The following is a 21,348-nucleotide window of genomic DNA, read 5'->3' on the forward strand; positions in this document are numbered from 1 at the left end:
AAAAAACATGTTATACATATTCGTTTTCATGGGTATTATGAAACATTGCTCTTCATTTCATCCACATGTCATTGTGTACATTTGCATGTGCATTTTTCTTTGGGTTGTATACTCTTCATCATAATAGGATCATAAAGCATACTCTCTTTTCATGTTAAAATGTAATTTATGCAAATATGACATATCTTGGTGTACAAGTCATCATTATCAAAGCGGTAAATAAATTTTAGTGTTCATGTCACCCTGTTAAAAATATAATCAATTTCATAATTTCATAGAGGGATTGTTTCATTTGTATAAATCATAAAATAAATTTGCAATTGTTTCCAAATAAAGTTTACTTACCTTGTGCACATACTTTCCTTTTCGAACTTCCATCGAACACGTCACAACCTACCATTTTCATCAAGTTTTCTCGTCTGTAACATTTTTTCTATAAAACCCAAACTTCCCATTTATAACCAAACCCTAGTTTCCTTAGATGGAAGTCTACTCGAGAAACCCTAATTTCTTACCTCCTTATATTTTGCTGTTATTTTACGTGAGAAATATTTCCAGACTTTTCTTGCTAGAGCTAAAACCCTAACTCAAGTTCCTCATCCCATCTAACTAGAACTTTCACACCCAAAACTTCCATTTCCATGCATGGACCAAGACTTGTCATATATCATATATATATATATATATAATAGGAGAATCAGTAGGAGGAATGCATAATATTGTGACAAGTGGCGTCCTAAAATGCTGCCAAATATTTATTTTAAGTTAAACGGTGAGTTTAGGTTTGTGTTAAAATGTAATTGTAAACTCAATCCCTATTTGCATGCTAAAATAAAAAACTGAATCCCTATTTTTTCTCTCTAAAAAAAAAATAAAACCCCTATTTTTGTGTTAAACATGGATAACCCACCTCTTTAAAACGTTAACTCACCTCATCATGCGTGCAGTTTAATTCTATAAAACAAAATAACTGTATTTGAAATAAAATACAAAGGAAAAAATGCGACCAGTTTTTTTTTTTTTACCTACTAATAGGGATTTTCTTTCTCTTCGAAAACATCAAATGTCAAACCGTCAAAAGCGGTTTCTACACATTCAGTTATTTTTTCCAATTAAAATATTTGAAGGAAAAGGCTATAAAATTGTCTGAAACTCCATACTAAAATTTACAAACAGTCTCTGAAACTCCATTCCCCTCTCCATGTATTGCTCAGAAAACAAAAGAAAATAGAGGGTACATCAATTTAATCAATCAGAGAAGAGGCACCGAAGATACCTTTGCAAAGACAGTCCAACAACGTACTCTTCATCAACAAGGTTTCAAATTTCGCTACTCCTTTATATAATAATCGGCAATCTTAATTATAACTCTCCATCTTCTACCTAATATTATACGCTTCTACACTTTGTTTTGGTTTTAAGATATTTTTGTCAAAAGCTTTTATTATACGTAGTTGCTAACAGTTGCTTTGCCCTGGGCAACCTCAATGGGATATGACCAACTTCAAAATTTTTCATGTAATGACTGCACTCTAGATCTTCTCTAACATATCCTTTCCCTGAACATTACAACAAACCATTAATTACACTGCAGGTCATTGTGCAAATTAACTACTAGCCATTTTGTGTCAGATATCAATCACTACCAAATGCAAAAACTATTACCAGTTGATCCAAACGTTTCGATTGCGAAAAGTTCAAACGCCATCTTTGTTCAACTTCTGCTATTCCTTTTATATATATATAATAATCCTAACTATAATCATTCATGTTCTACCTAATATTAATACATGCTTAAAGCACTGCAATTAATAAAATCAAACACATTTTATATCCCACAATGTTCTCTGCTTCATCACGATATTGCTAAGAGAGACCGTGAAATTATGTTTAGATTTTTTAAAGTTTATTCCTGAAATTATGCTTAGAATACTCAGATTTTATGTTCAGATTTCTTTGCATTCTTTTTAATGTCTGCTGAGATATGTAGTGATCAAACTGTTGATAATTGCTTCTCATCTCTGTCTCTCGGGTACCTGCTCTGTGTGTGTGTCGGTGAAGAAAATAATAGAAGAGAGAAAGGTGCAGACAAGAAAGAAAAGAGTAGAAGAGGAAAAGAGAAGATAAGTAAGAGAAAGTAACTGAAGGTAAAAGTGAGTGCGTGTTCGTCAGATGGGTGTGTGTGGTGGAAAATACATAGATGTGTGTGTTTGTCATTCATCTGTGTATAATTGTAAATTGTTTAGGTGTTCAAAAATAAAAAGAAAACAAAAACAAAAGATAAAAGAGGAGGAGAATCGGTCAACTAAGGGAAAAATGAAGCAAAAATTAGACAAAAGAAAAAGGATCTCTGTTTCTATGTATTGTCATTTTCAGAATGTTCTTATATATATATGGGTTTTAATTATTTTGAAATGTAATAGGTATAACACCAACAATATTATAGATTCATATTCGGTGTCTATCAATGTTTTAATAAGTGTATTTTTAATTATTATTATTATGATATATATAAGAAGGATTGGGTGTGCTTGATGATGGCTATTATTAAAATATAAAATAAAATAATAAATAAAAAAATTAGTTTATAAAATGGATAATTATTTGTTTGTTGGTCTTTATCCGGTTCTTTTTGTTTTACACTATTTTGTGCATTACAATATTATGTAATTGTTCTCTTGAATTAAATTTAGTAAATGTAAATATTCAATACATGTGATTTCTTTTGCTTAATTTGAAAATAATTTGCAATAATCGTGCAAATTCTTAAATAATTTGAAGTCATGTGTTTATACTTTTATTAGTTTACGTCATTCAATTTTCATATCACAAATTAAGCATAATATGTACGCTGATAATTATATAATTTAGTAATATATATAATGTTTTGTGTATAAAAGGTCTCTTGAATTAACATCTATATATATTTACGTATTTTCATTCTTATTCCTAAATTTTTATTTTGTTTTAAAAATTACATGTAGCATTCTAATTTTTTTTTTTTTTTAAAAAAAAAAAAAACTACTTTGAATATTATTTATTTCTTTCTAATTTTATTCTTATACAGTTTTAAGTAGTAAAAACCCGCGCATGACGCGGGTTACATGCTAGTTACTATTAATTTTCGAAAAAAAAAAAAAAAAAATCAACTAGAATTTCATCCATTTTTCATTGATAACATGACTTGGCTGAATACTTTTATGGCAACCCTAATCACTTGACTCAGTATATTTTCTCTATTGTTTAGGGCACAAAAAAGTTTCCAATAATCACCCTTGGCCGAAAAGATGTTTTCGCACTCATTAAGTATGAAAATTTCACTCTCTTTTTTTTTTTTTTTTTTTTTTTGTTGTGTGTGTTTAAGGCAAAACTTTCACCTATCGTCCCTAACCCAAATCTTTCCATCTTTGGGGTTTGTGGTCCTTTGTTGATTTCATATCTTAGTCCATGTTAGGACAGTTTCTGGTTTGGTGATGTACACTCTTCATTGGTGCTTTCTATGATTGTTGCAAAACAATACGATTAAACAAATGAGCTTGCTAGGCGTATCAGCGAAGTCTCACTCTAATGCCTAAGTCAGATTCTTATAAACAATACGTATGGAGTAGTCAAAGCACAATAATTTATATCAGAAGTATGAGCCTATTTATAAGCAAGAAGTCATGTTTAGCCTAGACTATCCCTACTTGAATTCAAGTAGTACTGTTATCCCAAATCGTGTTGTATTAGAGTTCATCCTGGAGGGAGTCTTGTTCAGCTTGGATTGTTCCCTAGTTGAATTCAGATAGATCTCTTATCCCAAATCGTGTGGGATAAGAGCTTATTCTGAAGAACCCGAGATTGAGACCTCTTTGCACCCTTCTCGGGGATTACATGATAGATTCTTCCCGCAAATCCCTCCTAGAATATCGGGATAAGGAACCCGCATATCCTAGTTCCAGTCACCTCATGATAGTCCCGGGAGACTCCGTGTAATGGATATGATTAGGGAAGGAGAAAAGAGCAATCAAAACAGAGAAAATTGGAGAAAATGAGGATAGTTCACTAGCAGAGGGCACTTTGAGAGGCCCAATCTCTCTGGAAAATCAACAAGCTTCAGTATTTTCTTTTCTGCCTCTCTAGCCGTCGCTATTCCTCTTAAATAAGCAATTCTGTTAGAAAATATTCTAACAGAATTGGGACAGCACATACGATACCCTACAGCTCACTAGATACCAAAAGCTTCTAGAATGCAAATTACAAGAGCAAATTTAACATGGACGCATGCTATACAGGATATCAAAACGCCCAAGTATAAAGCATAAAACGCAGGAACTTAAAAGAAAACCCAATTGCTGCTATTCTTCTGGAACATTCACTGCAAAAGGTGGGTTGGGCTGCTACTCCTCTGCTGGGCCCATAACAGGTCCTCCCCCTTTAGAGCACCTTGCCCACAAGGTGGGGAAATTGCTGTTGAAGCTTCCATAGAGACTCCCACGAATCTTCTTCTGCTGATGTGCCAGCCCAGTGAATGAGGACTTCAGTAATGGCACGACCCCTCTGTTTGGTTGAATGACGATCCTTTATAAGTTCAGGTTCAGGCAGAATTTCGCCCTTGTCATCAACAGGAGGGAGAGTGGCTAAGGGAGTGATTTTGTGGCCAAGCTTCTTTTTCAATCATGAAACATGGAAAATAGGATGCACCCGAGCAGAAGAAGGGAGGTCGAGTTTATAGGCAACCTGGCCGATGCGTTGGACCACCTGGAAAGGGCCAAAAAATCGTGGTGATAACTTCAAATTCTTCCGAACAGCCATGGTCTTTTGTCGATACGGCTGTAAACGGAGGTACACCCAATCTCCAACTTCAAATTCCCTCTCCGAACGATTCTTATCCGCATAAACCTTCATGCGATTTTGGGCTAGCTGCAAATTCTCCTTAAGTGTGTTGATAACAGCATTGCGATCCTGAAGCTGAGTGTCCACAACCAGGTTAGCTGAGGTACCAGGTACATAGGAGAGCAAAGGAGGAGAGTAGCCATAAATAGCTTGGAAAGGAGTTAGGCCTGTAGAAGAGTGATGGTTAGTGTTATACAACCACTCAGCCATTGGTAACCAGGTGCTCCAAGATTTGGGTTTGGTGCCTGCATAACAGCGGAGGTAAGTTTCAATGCACTTGTTTAGGGATTCGGTCTGGCCATCAGATTGAGGGTGATATGCTGAACTGAATGCAAGAGAAATACCCTGTAGATGAAATAATTCCCGCCAAAAAGTACTTGTAAAAACTGGATCACGGTCTGATACAATGGTATTGGGCATACCATGAAGTTTGAAAATGTTGGCAAGGAAGGTGTGGGCAACTGAGGAGGCTGCATAGGGGTGGGATAAGGGAATGAAATGGGCATATTTGGAGAATCGATCTATGACAGCTAGAATGATTGAAAATCCATGGGAAAGGGGCAAACCTTCAATGAAATCCATAGAAATATCGGACCATATGCGAGTGGGAATTGGGAGGGGTTGTAGAAGCCCTGGAGGATGGATTGTTTCAGGTTTGTTGGCCTGGCAGATTTCACATTCACGAACATAACGCTTGATGTCGCGACGCATACCACTCCAATAGAAGTCTTTTTTCGCCCGATGGACGGTCTTGTGATAGCCGGAGTGGCCAGCACTGGGGTTGGCATGGATAAACTCCAATAATTGTTGCTGAAAGGGTGAACCTTTGACAACCCAGATACGACCTTTCATGAGGATGAGACCCTGCTGCAGCGTGAAACCTTTCGGTGTGGGAAGGCTTTGTTGAAGAGAGAGCAATAGGTGATGTGCGGCGGGATCATGGAGTTAAGAGGCCTTTAGGTCAGTAATCCAATCTGGAGTAGGGAAGGAAATCAAAGAAATGGAATAACTGGCCCTGAAATTCAGATCAATATCCAACTGAAAAATAGTGGCTGCAGCAGCTTGAAAATCTTGGGGCTCATTCAACCGGGATAGAGCATCCGCAACCATGTTTTCCTTACCCTTTTTGTACTCAATAACAAAGTTGTAGCCTAACAACTTGGAAATCCACCGCTGCTGGAAAACCGTAGCTGTGCGTTGCTCCAACAGAAACTTGAGCGCTTGCTGGTCGGTTTTGACAGTAAAAGAACTACCCAGCAAATAGGGGCGCCATTTTTGAACGGCAGTCACCAAGGAAAGGAGTTCCTTTTCGTATGTAGAGAGGTTCAAAGCTTGCCCTTTGAGAGCTTGGCTGAGGAAGGCAATTGGATGTCCCTCTTGCATTAACACCACCCCAATCCCTTTACCACATGCATCACATTCGATGGTGAAGGGTAGAGAAAAATCTGGAAGCCGTAAAACAGGTGGAGAAGTAATGGCCTGTTTGAGCTTGAGAAAGGCATTTGTGGCTATAGGAGACCAAAGAAATGAATTCTTTTTTAGGAGAGCTGTTAATGGAGCAGCCAGCAAACCATATCCTTGGATAAATTTACGATAATATCCGGTAAGACCCAAAAATCCGCAGAGAGATTTGATTGTAGTAGGGACCGGCCACTGCAGCATAGCTTGGAGTTTAGAAGGATCAGCCCGAACTCCCTGGCTAGAAATAAGATGTCCAAGATATTCAATCTTAGAGACTCCAAACCTGCATTTAGAAGCCTTCGCAAAAAGACTGTTAGAGTGCAAAACTGTCAAAACAGTGTGTAAATGATGCAAATGAGCATCCACGGAACGACTATACACCAGGATGTCATAAAAAAAAACCAAAACAAATTTGCGAAGGAATGGCCGAAAAATGTCATTCATCAAGCCTTGGAAGGTGGACAGCGCATTTGTCAAACCGAAGGGCATTACGAGAAATTCGTAATGACCTTCATGGGTCCGGAAAGCCGTTTTATGAACATCATTAGGGTGCACGCGAATTTGATGATAGCCTGAGCGGAGGTCCAACTTCGAAAAAATGATGGCGCCATGGAGTTCATCCAAAAGTTCATCGATCACCGGAATGGGAAACTTATCCATGACTGTATCGTGATTAAGAGCACGATAGTCAACACACATGCGCCAACTCCCATCGGCTTTGCGAACCAACAGCACTGGGGAGGAAAATGGACTTTGACTAGGTTGAATGACCCCAGAGGCGAGCAATTCCTGAACAATATGCTCGATTTCAGCCTTCTGAAAATATGGGTAACGATGCGGTCGTATTGATACCGGCTTGTCTTCTTTTAGTAAAATCTTATGATCACGACTTCTTGGTGGAGGAAGCCCCTGAGGTTCGGCAAAAACTTGCTGAAATTGGTGCAACAACTGCTGAATAGAGTCAGGAACAGAAGAAAAATCTAAATCGGGCCCCAGAGATGTAATTTGTAAGAAGAATCCCTTGATAAAAGACAATGAGCATTTAGCAAATTGAGCACCATCCGCTAAAGAGAATTCTGTAGGGCTAAGACCTTGTAAGCAGACCTTGTGACCAGCCAGTGTATATTGTAAGGTAAGTTTGGAAAAATCCCAAAGGACTGGCCCTAATGTGCGCAACCATTCAATACCAAGCACCACATCACACCCGCCCAATGACAGAAGATAAAAATCAGTAGTGATAGCAGTGCCTTGAACATGTAATGTGACTGCGTTGCATTTCCCCGAACTAGAAACCATGTCTCCATTAGAAACACGAACCCTAAGATGCAAGGGTATGATGTCACCCAATGGAAGTTTTGTAAAACCAGAGGGGTAGATGAAGTTATGGGTGCTACCCGAGTCTATTAAAATGACTACACGTTTATGACGAATAAACCCAACCAAACGCATAGTCTTAGGGGCAATAGAGCCAGAGAGAGCATGAAGGGATATTTCAGGTTCAACAACCTCCTGAATAATAGGCTCTAATGAATCACATTTATCAAAAGGCTCAACAAACTCCTCAACCACAGTATCATCAATGATAGGTTCAGTAGCATGTAACAAATAAAGAGTCGGGGACTTACACTTATGGGAAGGAATCCACTTCTCATCGTAGTTGTAACAGAGTCCCTTTTCCCGACGTTCGCGCATCTGGGCCGATGAAATGCGCTGGACCGGAACAGTCGGAGATGTTCGAGGAGAGAATTGTGAAGAAGAACCACTGGACGGAGAAGAGACTCCGATGGATTGTCCCCAAGATGATTGGCGTGAAGAATAAGAGCCCCGAAAAGGTTTCCTGGAGGTAGTAAGGAATTCTTCCTGCAGCTTGGCCAACCCAAAAGCCGACACCAAATCTCGGGGAGCAAGCATCCGAAGAGGCAGCTGAATATCATCCTTAAGGCCACTAAGGAAACAACTGAGTTTGTTTTTGTCTGAGAGGCCACGGAGCCGATTAGAGAGAGACTCAAACTGAGAAGTGTATTCGGCGACTGTAGAAGTGTGACGCAACTTCATCAACGATTCCATGGGATCATCATAGGCTGGACCGAAACGAACCAGCAGAGCTTGAATAAAAGAATCCCAAGTGGGAAATTGTCCAGCTTCATCAGCGTCCTGGAACCAGACCAAAGCTTCCCCTTCCATGTGAAACGATGCCATGCGAATCCTTTGATACAAAGGTGTTTGATAGTAGTCGAAGAATTGATTTACCTTATATGTCCAACCCGAGGGATTTTCACCATCAAAACGGGGAAAATCAAGACGCAGGGACCGAGTACGGATGTGGCGTTCCTCGCGGAAGTTGTCATTGAAGTCATCGTCATCCCGACCGTCATGCCGGTGGTCCCGACCTGGACGACGGTCCTGGTCATAGTGGTCCTGGCGGGGACGTGGAGGAAGAAAGTCGTCCCTGTCCTCCCGATCGTCATGGCGTTCAAACCCAGGTGGATGACGGTCATGTCGACCCTGGTAGTAAGGAGGAGGAGGACCACGACCGTCTACTGGGCAGTCCTCTGGAGGTGGGCAAGTCTGATTCTGGAGGACCGTACGGAGAAGGTCACTGAGATCATTGAGTTTCTGGTCGACAGTGGCGTTGAAGGTCTGCTGCTGTGTATTCACTGTTTGTTGTTGAACCAAACCGTCATGACAATCTCGGAGAGATTCCTGAAGCTGAGCAAGGCGGGTACCGTCAGCCATAATAACAGAGTAAAAAAAAATTTGTGGGTCAAAAGAAGCGAAAACAGGGAAAGAATCGCCGGCTCTGATACCAAATGTAATGGTTATGATTAGGGAAGGAGAAAAGAGCAATCAAAACAGAGAAAATTGGAGAAGATGAGGATAGTTCACTAGCTGAGGGCACTTTGAGAGGCCCAATCTCTCTGGAAAATCAACAAGCTTCAGTATTTTCTTTTCTGCCTCTCTAGCCGTCGCTATTCCTCTTAAATAAGCAATTCTGTTAGAAAATATTCTAACAGAATTGGGACAGCACATACGATACCCTACAGCTCACTAGATACCAAAAGCTTCTAGAATGCAAATTACAAGAGCAAATTTAACATGGACGCATGCTATACAGGATATCAAAACGCCCAAGTATAAAGCATAAAACGCAGGAACTTAAAAGAAAACCCAATTGCTGCTATTCTTCTGGAACATTCACTGCAAAAGGTGGGCTGGGCTGCTACTCCTCTGCTGGGCCCATAACACTCCGGTTCTGGGACCATCTAGGCCGGGGCATACTGTATGAGTTCTTTCTGTTGTCTTGGGGTGTTGCTATCCTGAGACTAGCTTGCAATATACTCATCGGTCATCGTCTCTCGAGGCGTATCTGCCTTTGGGGTTATTCGGTTCGAGTATTCTTTGTGGTGTTTTCAAGATATGGAAATCCTAAGACATCTTCTATCCGAGATTGGTCAGCATTGAGCCAAATATGTCTGTGAGTAATCGAGTCTTTACGGGCTTCAAGTGAGGAAGAAGTCTTCTTGGGCCTATGCAAACTTGACCAGCCCATAATTCCGGAATGGGCTGGTCTGAGTGGGATTATTTTCCAACAGTTCAAACTTTAATTTATTTTCTTTTAAAATCATGAATTACTAGTAGAATTTTCACACAAGCTTATCTATAACATTTCAACAAGATTCTCATATGCAATACCTTTAAATCATGTACATAACCATAAACACTGTATATTGAAAACTATCCAACTTTGAATTAACAACTTCTTACAAAAATGCCCATTTTTTCACACAACCAACCATGAGATCTTAGAGAAAACAACGCTACCCATCCTTAAGCATGTCCATGAGATCCTTAACCGTGCTTGAGCGAGACAAAGCCAAAATAGCGTGCAAAATAAAATGAAACTCCACACAACCAAAATTTCCCAACTTGTTTTCCTCCAATTTTCAACTAAAAAACTCACTCATTTTTGCAATTACTATTATTTTAACAAAAAAAATTAACTTTTCAGTGATGTCTTAAATTATATTTCTTGATTATTTTTGTAATTACTATTTAATTGTTCACATTCATTCATATATATTTTAACAGAATTTCATGACTTGATAAATGTGACTTTTATCTAAATTCATTCCATTGAAGAATTTGTACATGCACGAAAATGAAAACATTATGGGCAAGTGAAGAGGTATTAGCTCAGTAGTGGATTTGTGATTATATATCATGTGGCAATGCCCATGAAAGAAAACACTTACTTAAAAATTAAAATAATAATAATAATTTATCATCGCAAGCTATTTTGATAAACTGATCGAACCATGACTTCTCAAATGTACTTCACCATAGCATATGGCTGCAGGATGCACTAAAGTAAACTGGAGAGACATTCTTGATCGAGTCATGACTCCTCTCTAACATACTTCACCATGGGTCGAACTATGGCAGCTTAAACGTACTTCACCATGGGTAGGTCCATGGTTTCTCAATGTACTCCCCCATGGGTGGGCTACTCAAGACAGGAATTTCAGGTGATGGTCTACACCCAAATGATGAGTGTCAAATATTGTATATTTGGACCCTTTAATTTGCATTTGTTAAACCTTTAACTTTGTTGTTTCTAATGTTTTTGGTTAGTTTTGGTATTTTAGTGTTTTACAGGTTTTTGAGAGAAAATTGCGGTATTTAGTGGAATTACAGGGAAGCAAGAACAAAAGTCTTCGAAGTCATTCAAGCACGGGTGTTAGGGTTGACGTGGCAGCATTTTTGTTGAAACCAAGTTATCTCAAATGAGTAATCATTGTCATTTATCTTTGAGTTGAATTCATTGAATGATTTCACGATTAATTGTTAAAGAACTTGAATAACAAAAACATTTGAATCGGATTTATGAATAGAGTGCAGGAATGTAGTGTTTGATTTAGTTTGGTAGATTCCAAAACCTTAGTACTTTTCTTTTTGTTTAATTACTTATCTTTACTTTTTCTATTAAAAAAAAATAAAATAAAAACGTGTAACAAGGTTAAAATAAAGTTCATTTAAATAGGAATTGATTTTTGTTTGCACACATTTCCCTGTGGATACGATCTCGAACTTGCATACACTTTGCTACACATGAATCACGCGCTTGCAAGTATTAAAATTTGCACATCAATTTTTTGACACCGATGCCGGGGAATTTGATGATTTGTGAAAATTAATTTTTGTTTGAATTGATTTTTTTTTTCTACTAATTTAGGTAGACTTTTGTTTTATTTTTCTTCTTTCAATTTTTTTGTTTTATTTTTATTTGTTTCTGTTTCACTATCTAACCAAAAAAAAAAAAAAGGATTTTCTTTTTTTCTTTTTTTATTTTTTTATTTTTTTTTATAATCATTGTTTTGCAATTTTGCTGAAACTTCATCAGCACATCAGCGTGCCTGAACTCAAACCCACCCATCTTACGCTCGAGCACACATCCGCAGACTGCATCAAAACGGATGAGTACCTGAAATTTTGCCAAACTTATTTTTGATCCGTTTTGTGAGTTTTTAAGTTTTAGTTTTTAATTTTTGGTATTTTTGTTTTGTTTTATGCTTCTGTATTAGTTTTCATTTTTGATTTTATATTATTTATTTTTGTTTATTTGATCTTCTTATAAAAATAAAAAATAAAAAACCAAAAAAAAAAAATTGGTTCCGTTTATTTTATTTGTTATTGCTTTATTGTCTAAAAAAAGAAAAATATATGCAATTTCCTTTTGGTTTGTTTTTGTTTTTACATTATCTTTTGTTTGTTTTTCTTCTTTTCTTTTCTTTTCTTTTTTATTTAATTTATCTTCTTTAAAAAAAATAATAATAAAGAGGAATGGTTCACGTTTTAAGTGGGATATTTGCATGCTAACTAGTGAGGGTGAAACATGAACAAATGAACAACAATGTCTCCAGCTCAAGGTTTGAATCAAATTCAAATTTTTACAACCCGGACTGGAGCAACCATCCTGATTTCTCGTGGCAAGCTCAAGCCATGGAAAATTGTACTCCACAATTTCATGAATTACACCATCCTTAATATTTGCAGTTCAAAAATCAAGTCCTCCATCCTTCATCATATGATCATTTTCCTCAAAAATCTTCATTGGAAGACATATTGAAGGAATTTATGGAAAGAACTAGTCAATTCACCATTCAAGTGCCACAACTAGAGTCATCATTGGAAGACACTCTCAAGGCCTTCATGCATCTCACAGGCCAATCTTTTAGTGATGTGAAGAATGCCACTATGGCCAACACTTCAGCGATTGAAAGTTTGAAAGGACAGCTTGATCGTTTGGTTGCTGAGTTAAATAGAATGCAGGAAGAAGAGCTTCAGAGTCAGTTGGTGATTGAAAGACACTACATGATTGATGAGGATGATTCCAGCAATCCTCATCATGAGCACATCCAAGCCACCACCACACTTGGGAGTGAAGAAGTTGTTGAGGAGATTGTTAATGACCCAAGTCTGGAAGATCCTTTGAAAGAGAGCTTTCCTCATCTCGAATTTGATATGGACCTTGACATGATACATGAGCAAGCTAACACATCTTCATCAGCAGTTGAGGAGGAAGAGAAAGACGACCACTTAGAGTCTTTTGAGCACCTAGAGCAAACTGAGCCCCCATCAACTCTAAATTTGTCCAATGACAAGGAAGTGAGTACTGAAACTCATTCTTTCATCACAATTCCTCTTGAGACACTTCATGAGCCCCAAGCTTCAATTCTTCAATGTCTCAAAGAACCATCTTATGCCAAAATTCTCAAGAATCTATGCACACAAGGTCACAAATCTGGAAACCATCTTCCTAAAAATATCATTCAAAGCAAGTAAGTAGGCTATCTAAGATGGCGAAACATTCTTCCAGAGGGCTATCAAATTCTAAAGAAGAAATTGTGAAAGAGATTGGTTAGACATCCAAATGATCGGGGAAAGCACTGTAAAAAAATTTCCCTATTACTTTCTGCACATTTTCTTTCTTTCCTTTTTTATTTTATTTCTTGTCATTTTATTTTTGACAGCAATTAATCTTTTTATGTTTGTTCCTGTGAGATAACATTGCTGTTAGTTTTTGACAGGTGTTTTGGTGTTTAAGTTTGGGGAACGCCCTGACCTTTTGCACACTCGGATTTTCCTTCCCTTTTGGTAATGTATTTCTATGCTACATATTGAGGGTAATGTGTAATTCAATTTTGGGGGTATGGAAAAACAATTTGTCTATTTGTTTATTTTTATTTGTCTTTTTGTCCTAGAAAATTTTGGAAAAAAAAAAATTTAAAAAAATTGTCCTATGTTGCTGATTGAGCATGATTACATCGCAACTGTGGTTTGTATGTTATTGGTTGGTTTAACATCTTGAACACTGTATGTTATTAGAAATCTGAATCTTTTAACTCATCTGATAGATTAGAGAGACTTCATTTGTTTGAGTTATTTATCACAAGCACATTAGTATAGGGTCTGTGAGGTATGAGATTTGAATTGAGGAATGTGTTTCTTGAGATTTGTAAGATGAATTGTTGATGAAACATTGGCTTAGATTCAAAAAAAAATAATAATAATAAAAATCATCAGTTTGAGTTCTCATTAAGTAACCGGACCTTTTGTCTCACTAAGCATTGAGCTTTCGCGTAAAAAAAATGAGAAATTCAATTTGATTGATTGTATGGCTAGTTTAGCTTCGTAACCTTTTTGACTTGAGTAATTAAGCTCGTAGGTATGTTTCTATATCTAGTGCCCTAAATTCATCTGGTTTAGGAGTTACTGACCCAACACTCGTTACATAGGTTAATTAGAAAGCTTAAGGAAGTCAGACATTGCATAGCCTACAAAAAAAAAAAAAAAAATCATCAGCTTGAGTTCTCATTGAGTAACCAGACCTCTTACCTCACTAAGCATTGAGTGTTCGTGTAAAAAGATGTGAAATTCAATTTGGTTGATTGTATGGCTAGTTTGACTTCATAGCCTTTTTGACTTGAGTAATTAAGTCTTTAGGGATGTTTCTACATTTAGTACCCTAAAACCATCTGATTTGGGAGTCACTAGCCCAACACTCATTACGTAGGTCAATTAGAAAGCTTAAGGGAGTTAGGCATTGCACAACCAACACAAAATAATAATAATAATAATAAAATGCATATTTTGATTTAAGCCTTTGTTGTTTTCATCTGATAAAATTCCAATGAATTTTCGGGTACACAAACTTTGAGAAAAATTGAAACCTCATGAATCTATGTTAATCTCACTTTAAACTTATTTGAGCATATGTTGTCTCAATTTTTCAACTTTGAATTGAATGATTTTTGATGTCCTGATGTAATTGTAATGCTCACTTTGTTAAACCGGCTCATGATGTATGAACCATGTATTCGCGTGGAAGTCATTGTTTGTCAACAACAAAGTGTTTTGAAATGTTTGTGAGTATCATTTCTGGCAAACCCTCAAGAGACTTCACTCGTCCTCTAAGGAGTCCTAGAGGTTTAAAAGGCTTGTTGCATATGCTAAATGCAATTGTCTCTCCCATGACAGCGGATTTATGTTTCATGCTTTGATTTTGTTTTGCTAACGGACTAGCAAAATGTAAGTTTGGGGGTATTTGATGAGTGTCAAATATTGTATATTTGGACCCCTTAATTTGCATTTGTTAAACCTTTAACTTTGTAATTTTCTAATATTTTTGGTTAGTTTTGGTATTTCAATGTTTTGCAGATCATTGAGAGAAAATTGCAGTATTTATGTGGAATTACAAAGAAGGGGGAAAAGAAGTCTTCAGAGCCATTCAAGCACGGGTGTTAGGGCTGACGTGGCAGCAGTTTTGTCGAAACCAAGTGAGCTCGAGCGCAATAGCGCAGACGTGGCAGAACTGGGCAGACGAGACTTTCTTCCCCAAAATGGCATTTTTTTTTTCTTTAATTGGGAACGAAAAAAGACATATTTTTATTTGCTCTTTGTAGATGCATCTGACCCAAACCCTAACATTCTTTTCTCATATTTGGGTTTTGAGTGGTGGAGGTGCCATGTTGAAAATATATGCATTTGACCCAAACCCTAGCATTATTTTCTCTTATTAGGGTTTTGAGGGGTAGATGTATCATTTTGAAAATATAGGGTTTAACCTAATAATTTGTTATAAAAACCCCATGATAGGCACCACTTAAGGATTTACATTTTTTTTTTTTTCAGAGCATATTTTTAGCTCTTTTCTTTCTTTTGTAATTTAGATTAATTCTTTCTTTCTATCTTCTCTATTCTATTTTAGTTTCTTTTATTTTTATGTTTTCATTATAAGTGTGTTTGGTGTTTTTAATCATGAGAAGCTAAAATCATCAACTAAGGTTGAGGATGAAAAACCTCATCATTGATAACACCTACATTCTTGTCATGATATTTGTAAATTCGATATTTATAAGATTATATTCAAGTTCTATTTTAGCTTATTGATTCATGTCTTTATATTGAAAATTTTATTATTGTTCAATGGATATTTGATTGTGCTTTAGCCGATGGATACATCGATTGATTTATTTGAAAATGGATATCCATTGTGATTTGAATGACAAACTGATAGAATAGATGATTTGATCTCAAAGGGGTAATCGTTGTGATTTATCTTTGAGTTGAATTTATCGAATGATTTCACGATTTATTGTTAAAGAACTTGAAAAACAAACACATTTTAATCGAATTTATGAATAGAGTGCATGAATGTAGTGTTTGATTTGGTTTGGTGGATTCCAAAACCATAGTACTTTTCTTTGTTTATTTACTCATTTTTACTTCTTCTTTTTTTTAAAAAAAAAAAAAAATCCAAAATGCGAAACTAGGTTAAAATAAGGTTCATTTAAATAGGAATTCGATTGATTTCTTTGAAAATGGATATCCATTGTGATTTGATTGACAAACTGATAGAATGGATGATTTGATCTCAAAGGGGTAATCGTTGTGATTTATCTTTGAGTTGAATTTATCGAATGATTTCACGATTTATTGTTAAAGAACTTGAAAAACAAACACATTTTAATTGAATTTATGAATAGAGTGCATGAATGTAGTGTTTGATTTGGTTTGGTAGATTCCAAAACCCTAGTACTTTTCTTTGTTTATTTACTCATTTTTACTTTTTTTTTTTAAAAAAAAAAATAAAAATAAATCCAAAATGCGAAACTAGGTTAAAATAAGGTTCATTTAAATAAGAATTGATTTTTGTTTGCACACACTTCCATGTGGATTTGATCTCGCACTTGCCTACACTTTGCTACACACGATTAGTGCGCTTACGAGTATTAAAATTTGCACATCACCTCTGAACATACTTCAATGTGGTTGACGTACAGTACCGGTGACTGTCATACAAATTTTGCTTGCCGTAGGGTTCAACATCTATATTGGAAAACAGGCATATGTTCTTTTTTATACATGTGTCTTTTCCTTCTTTCATACTTTCATAAAACTTTATAAAATTGTCATATACTCTCCACAAAACTTTTCATATAACTTTCATAAAGCTTTTCCTTTGTGAGTAATCATGAAACTGTTACTGAAGTTCTAATCATGCATAATTCATAGTAATATTGGGGCTCATACCACATTGAAAACATGATACAACTTTCTCTGCTGAAGAATTCTACTATGTACATAATGCATAAATAACATTTCATTTCTTTCAAAAGAAAGCTTACTTACACAAATCATACAATAAAATTGAAATTAATTTTGAACGGAGATTACTTATGGTTTTTGCTTAAATTCCCTTATTTAAAATTCCTTGAAATGTCCCACTTTGTCGTTTGCAAATTTATCGTACTATTAGTTAGGATTTTCATCACTAAACCCTAAGTTCTACCTAACACCTAACCCAAAACACATCCTCCCTTATGGGAAAACTCCTATTTTTTCTTCTATGGCAGATTCAAACAAACAAACCCAAAACACCACATTTTTTTCAAACGTATGACACACTTCAACACTGCCACTCATTCATTCAAATTAACTTCGATTGATTCGTCAAACGAACTTGTAACGTCCCGAGAAATTAATTATCAGATGTATGCTTCCCCGTACTTATTTTCCAATTAAATAAGTACTAAGGGATCTTCTACTCCTCAAACGAAATTACTAAACAGCAGAAACACATGATATCTCTATTAACATTAAATATTACAACCAAAAAATCTACTAAGAGTTATCACATTAATTGAAATTATATTATGCATATCGTCGATAAAAAGATCCAACCTAAACCTCAATATATAAACATGCCTCAAAACTTTAAGTCTACAACATCACCCAAGAATACTAATTACCATGAGCAGCCAGCAAAAATCCTGTAATAAGTCTTCAAGCATTGACTATATCTCTAACATTACTCCAAACAGCCACAACTGCCTCAAGGTCCTTTTTGAATTCGAAACCTAAAGTAGACCAACTATAAAACAACACATGTTTTACATGTGAAAAAGATACAAGCCTAAGTCCACAACTTAGTGAGTCGTAATACATAAGGTGTACATGTTATCATGTAGTGAATTCAATTATTTAGCAAAAGTTGGTAAATCACAAGTAGTAATGTAAATGAAGTCCTCTATTGAATAAAAACAATTTCATAGTAATGCATTATAGATATAGTATATAATATATTAAGTAAACGTGTCATATGTCAAACATCCATATAGTCTACTTGAGATATTTGTAATTTCTCGGCAGGATTTGCAGTGTCTCGAGTGACCTATAATACAACACTGGTGCCTCGGATGTTGTCTCATATCTTCATATACTAGTCATATGACTGAGTCCAACCTCGGGTGGCCCACACTACTACTAAAACCGTAATGGTGACCTATCATTTTATGGTGCGCCTGATAAGCGTCGAATGTTGCACATTCAAGCTCCTTAATATGTTAATTCATTACATTGTTATTTGTATGATTTTGTGTTGTTTTATTGTTTTCATGTTTTAAATAAACATGCAATTAATTTCATTGATTTTGGGCTTAAAGCACACTTTGAGAAGACCTATAAGATATGTTTAAGTTTAACCAACCATAATAGAAGACTTATATGATGTGGTTAAGTTTAATAAAATCAAAGAAATGATTAAATAGGAATTTTTCCAATAAGAAGAGTCAAAATCGGATTGGATTCAAATTTGGATTATGCACATGGCTCAATGTTTCAATCATAACTTTGTGCTCAAGTCTCTTATTGCAATGAAATTGATGGTGTTAGAAAGCTAATAAAAAATTCAACAAATATGTCAGCAAATAGATTTTTCCTAATTCTGACATTTACTATGCCAAACTCGCCCCGCAAGAAATGACTGCAAATCTGGACAAATGTAGAATTCTTTCCCTACTTGGATTGAATTTTTAATCTCCTACTTGGACTAAGAGACTAAGTTCCGATTTTTCTTTGATTCCTAGGGCTTTTAGTAGGGCCAGCAATTTTGTTTATCTCAGTTAAACGGGTCGTGTCGGGTGACCTGCCGACACGATTACCTTTTTTCTTTTTTTTTGGGGGGGGGGGGGTTAAAAAAAGAAAAAAAAAAAAAAAAAAAAAAGGAGAATGGCCGAAGCCGCCGAATAGGAAATTGGGGGGAAATTAATCTGAAATGTGAAAAGTTGAAAACAAAAGATTCAAAAGTAATCAAAACTCAAAAGATTCAAAAGATTCAAAACAGTGAAAACACAAACAAAACCGAAAAAGTGAGAAAAGTGAAAGAAAACCCTAACTTTTTCTTTTTTGATTTTTCCTTCAGCCTCGCCGAGTCGCCGCGCCGCCGCCGTTCTCTTCTTCAGCTCTGCACTGCCGCCCCTTCTTCTTCCTCCCGCGAGGCTCAATCCCGAGAGAGAGAGTCTGAGAGAGAGAGCGGCAGAGAGAATATTAGAAATTAGAATCTGTCAGCTTTGGAACTTAGCTAATTCTGTTCTAGACTAATTCTTGTTTTGGGTTTTGGTTTAGTTGTTGGTTGGTTTTCTGCAGAATGTGTTACTGAACTTACTGCAGTTTTGTTTGCTGTTGTTTGCTGTTCTTTTGTTGTGATTGTAATGTTGTTACTTTGATTGTGTGATGATTTTTGTTGTTTATAATATTGATTACTTATTCATCTAAAAAAAACCCATTTTATGAAGATTGGGATGTGCAAATCAATGGGAAAAAGCATTTTGTTCGTAACCCATTTTATGAAGGTGGTCTATTTCAGTATTTCTTGTCTTTGGTCTACTTGCTCTTGCCTTAATAACTTGATTATGCTGATCTTTGTATCAACTGCATTTTATTCAGTCTGATTGTGATTGAATTGCCTAAATGAATTCAAGTTGTGAGGCTTAGGAATTTTATATAATGCTTTGACTGTTTTCTATAGGTCAGGGAAGAAAAGGTTAAAGTTCTTACGCCAAGAGAAGCTAGGTATGCAATTCAGCTATCTAACAAAACCCTACTTGATGTTCGTCCCTCTATTGAACGCAAAAAGGTGGACATCTTTTATTTTAATGTTTTGATTCTTTTGGATATTATTTTTACTTTTAAAATTCAGATCTTCTAGGAATCAAGTTTGAGTTTTGCTTTGTTTTGGCTCACTTCTTATTAGTTCAATGTGAATGTGATTTATCACTCGACTCCTGTTGTCTTGTTTTATAGGTTATTAGGGTGATTTTGTGTGATTGATTGCAATAGTGGTAAATATCATAGGTTCTGAGCATCATATCAGATTATTACAATAAACTGATTAGTTCTTATAGACTCATTTAACTAGTTCTAGTTGCTAAACTGTATCTTTTTTTGGGTACTATTTTCTATTTTTATCTTGTGTTTTTTTGGAGTAATTTTTACAAAGCATAATGTCTCCATAGTTATTTTTATTGTCATGATTCTTGAATATCATAACTTTTCATTGTTTTGAAGGCGTGGGTTAAAGGCTCAACCTGGATTCCAATCTTTGATGTTGATACCAAGTTTGACGTTGGAACTCTGCCCACAAAGATCACTAATTTCACGATGGGTATCAAACAACTTTTGCTATCTAGTCTTTCATAATTGATATTTTTCTTTTTGTACGAAAGTTAATAAATCGCGTAATGAATGGTCTTTTAACAACATTTTTGTCATGTCTCACTGGTTACAGGAGAGTATTAATTTTAGTGCTTAGAGTCTAGGATAAATTTCCTTGGACTTTGTGCCGGTTACTTTGTTAAATTTGACTTATTTTTTGTGCAGGGGGTTGGTGGAGTGGTGTGCCTACATTGTCTTACAATAAGGAAGCTACAAATCACTTCTCTAGATTTACTCGTCAATAGAATGAATGTTTTATGTGTTTTCTTTCTTTCTACAACAGCCAGTTCTTATCAAAAGTTGCGGAGAATTATACAAAAGATACAGACCTTATTGTTGCATGCCAGAAGGGGTTGAGGTAAGCTTTTTGTACAACTGGCTGGACTTTCACTTAAAAAATCCCCCCAAAATAATAATAATATTTATTTTTTTTTAAAAAAAAAAAAAAAAAAAAAACGGGTCAAACGGGTCGTGTCGACCCGATTCGACCCATTATGTTAAACGGGTTCACGGGGACTTGTCGGGTGACCCATGAAATAATCGTGTTCGTGTCGTGTCTGGAGCCCCGACCTGTTAACATAAACGGGTCGTGTCTAGGTCTATGCTAAACGGGTCGCGGGTCTTAACGGGTCGTGTCGGGTGACCCGTTTTGCCAGCCCTAGCTTTTAGGCCTCTCATAATCTCTATAAATAGACCCCTAAGCTTCAAGAGAAGGTGTGCTTAGCTTTAGACAAAAAATTCTTCTTGGAGGCTTGAAAAGTTGAAGAGGAGAATAACATGGCAGGAGGCCATCACAGCACCACGATGAGCGGCTAAATTCCTAATAGGGTGTTGATGTAGCCCTTTCCAAGTAACAATTGTTTAATTGCATTTTAATTTAGTATTTTCTATATGCATGATGATTGTATAACTGTGAGAATTGATCTTAATATTTATATTCAATCATTATGAATTTCT

The sequence above is a fragment of the Alnus glutinosa genome, chromosome 7 (genome assembly GCF_958979055.1).
Source record: "Alnus glutinosa chromosome 7, dhAlnGlut1.1, whole genome shotgun sequence".
NCBI classification, from domain to species: Eukaryota; Viridiplantae; Streptophyta; class Magnoliopsida; order Fagales; family Betulaceae; genus Alnus; species Alnus glutinosa.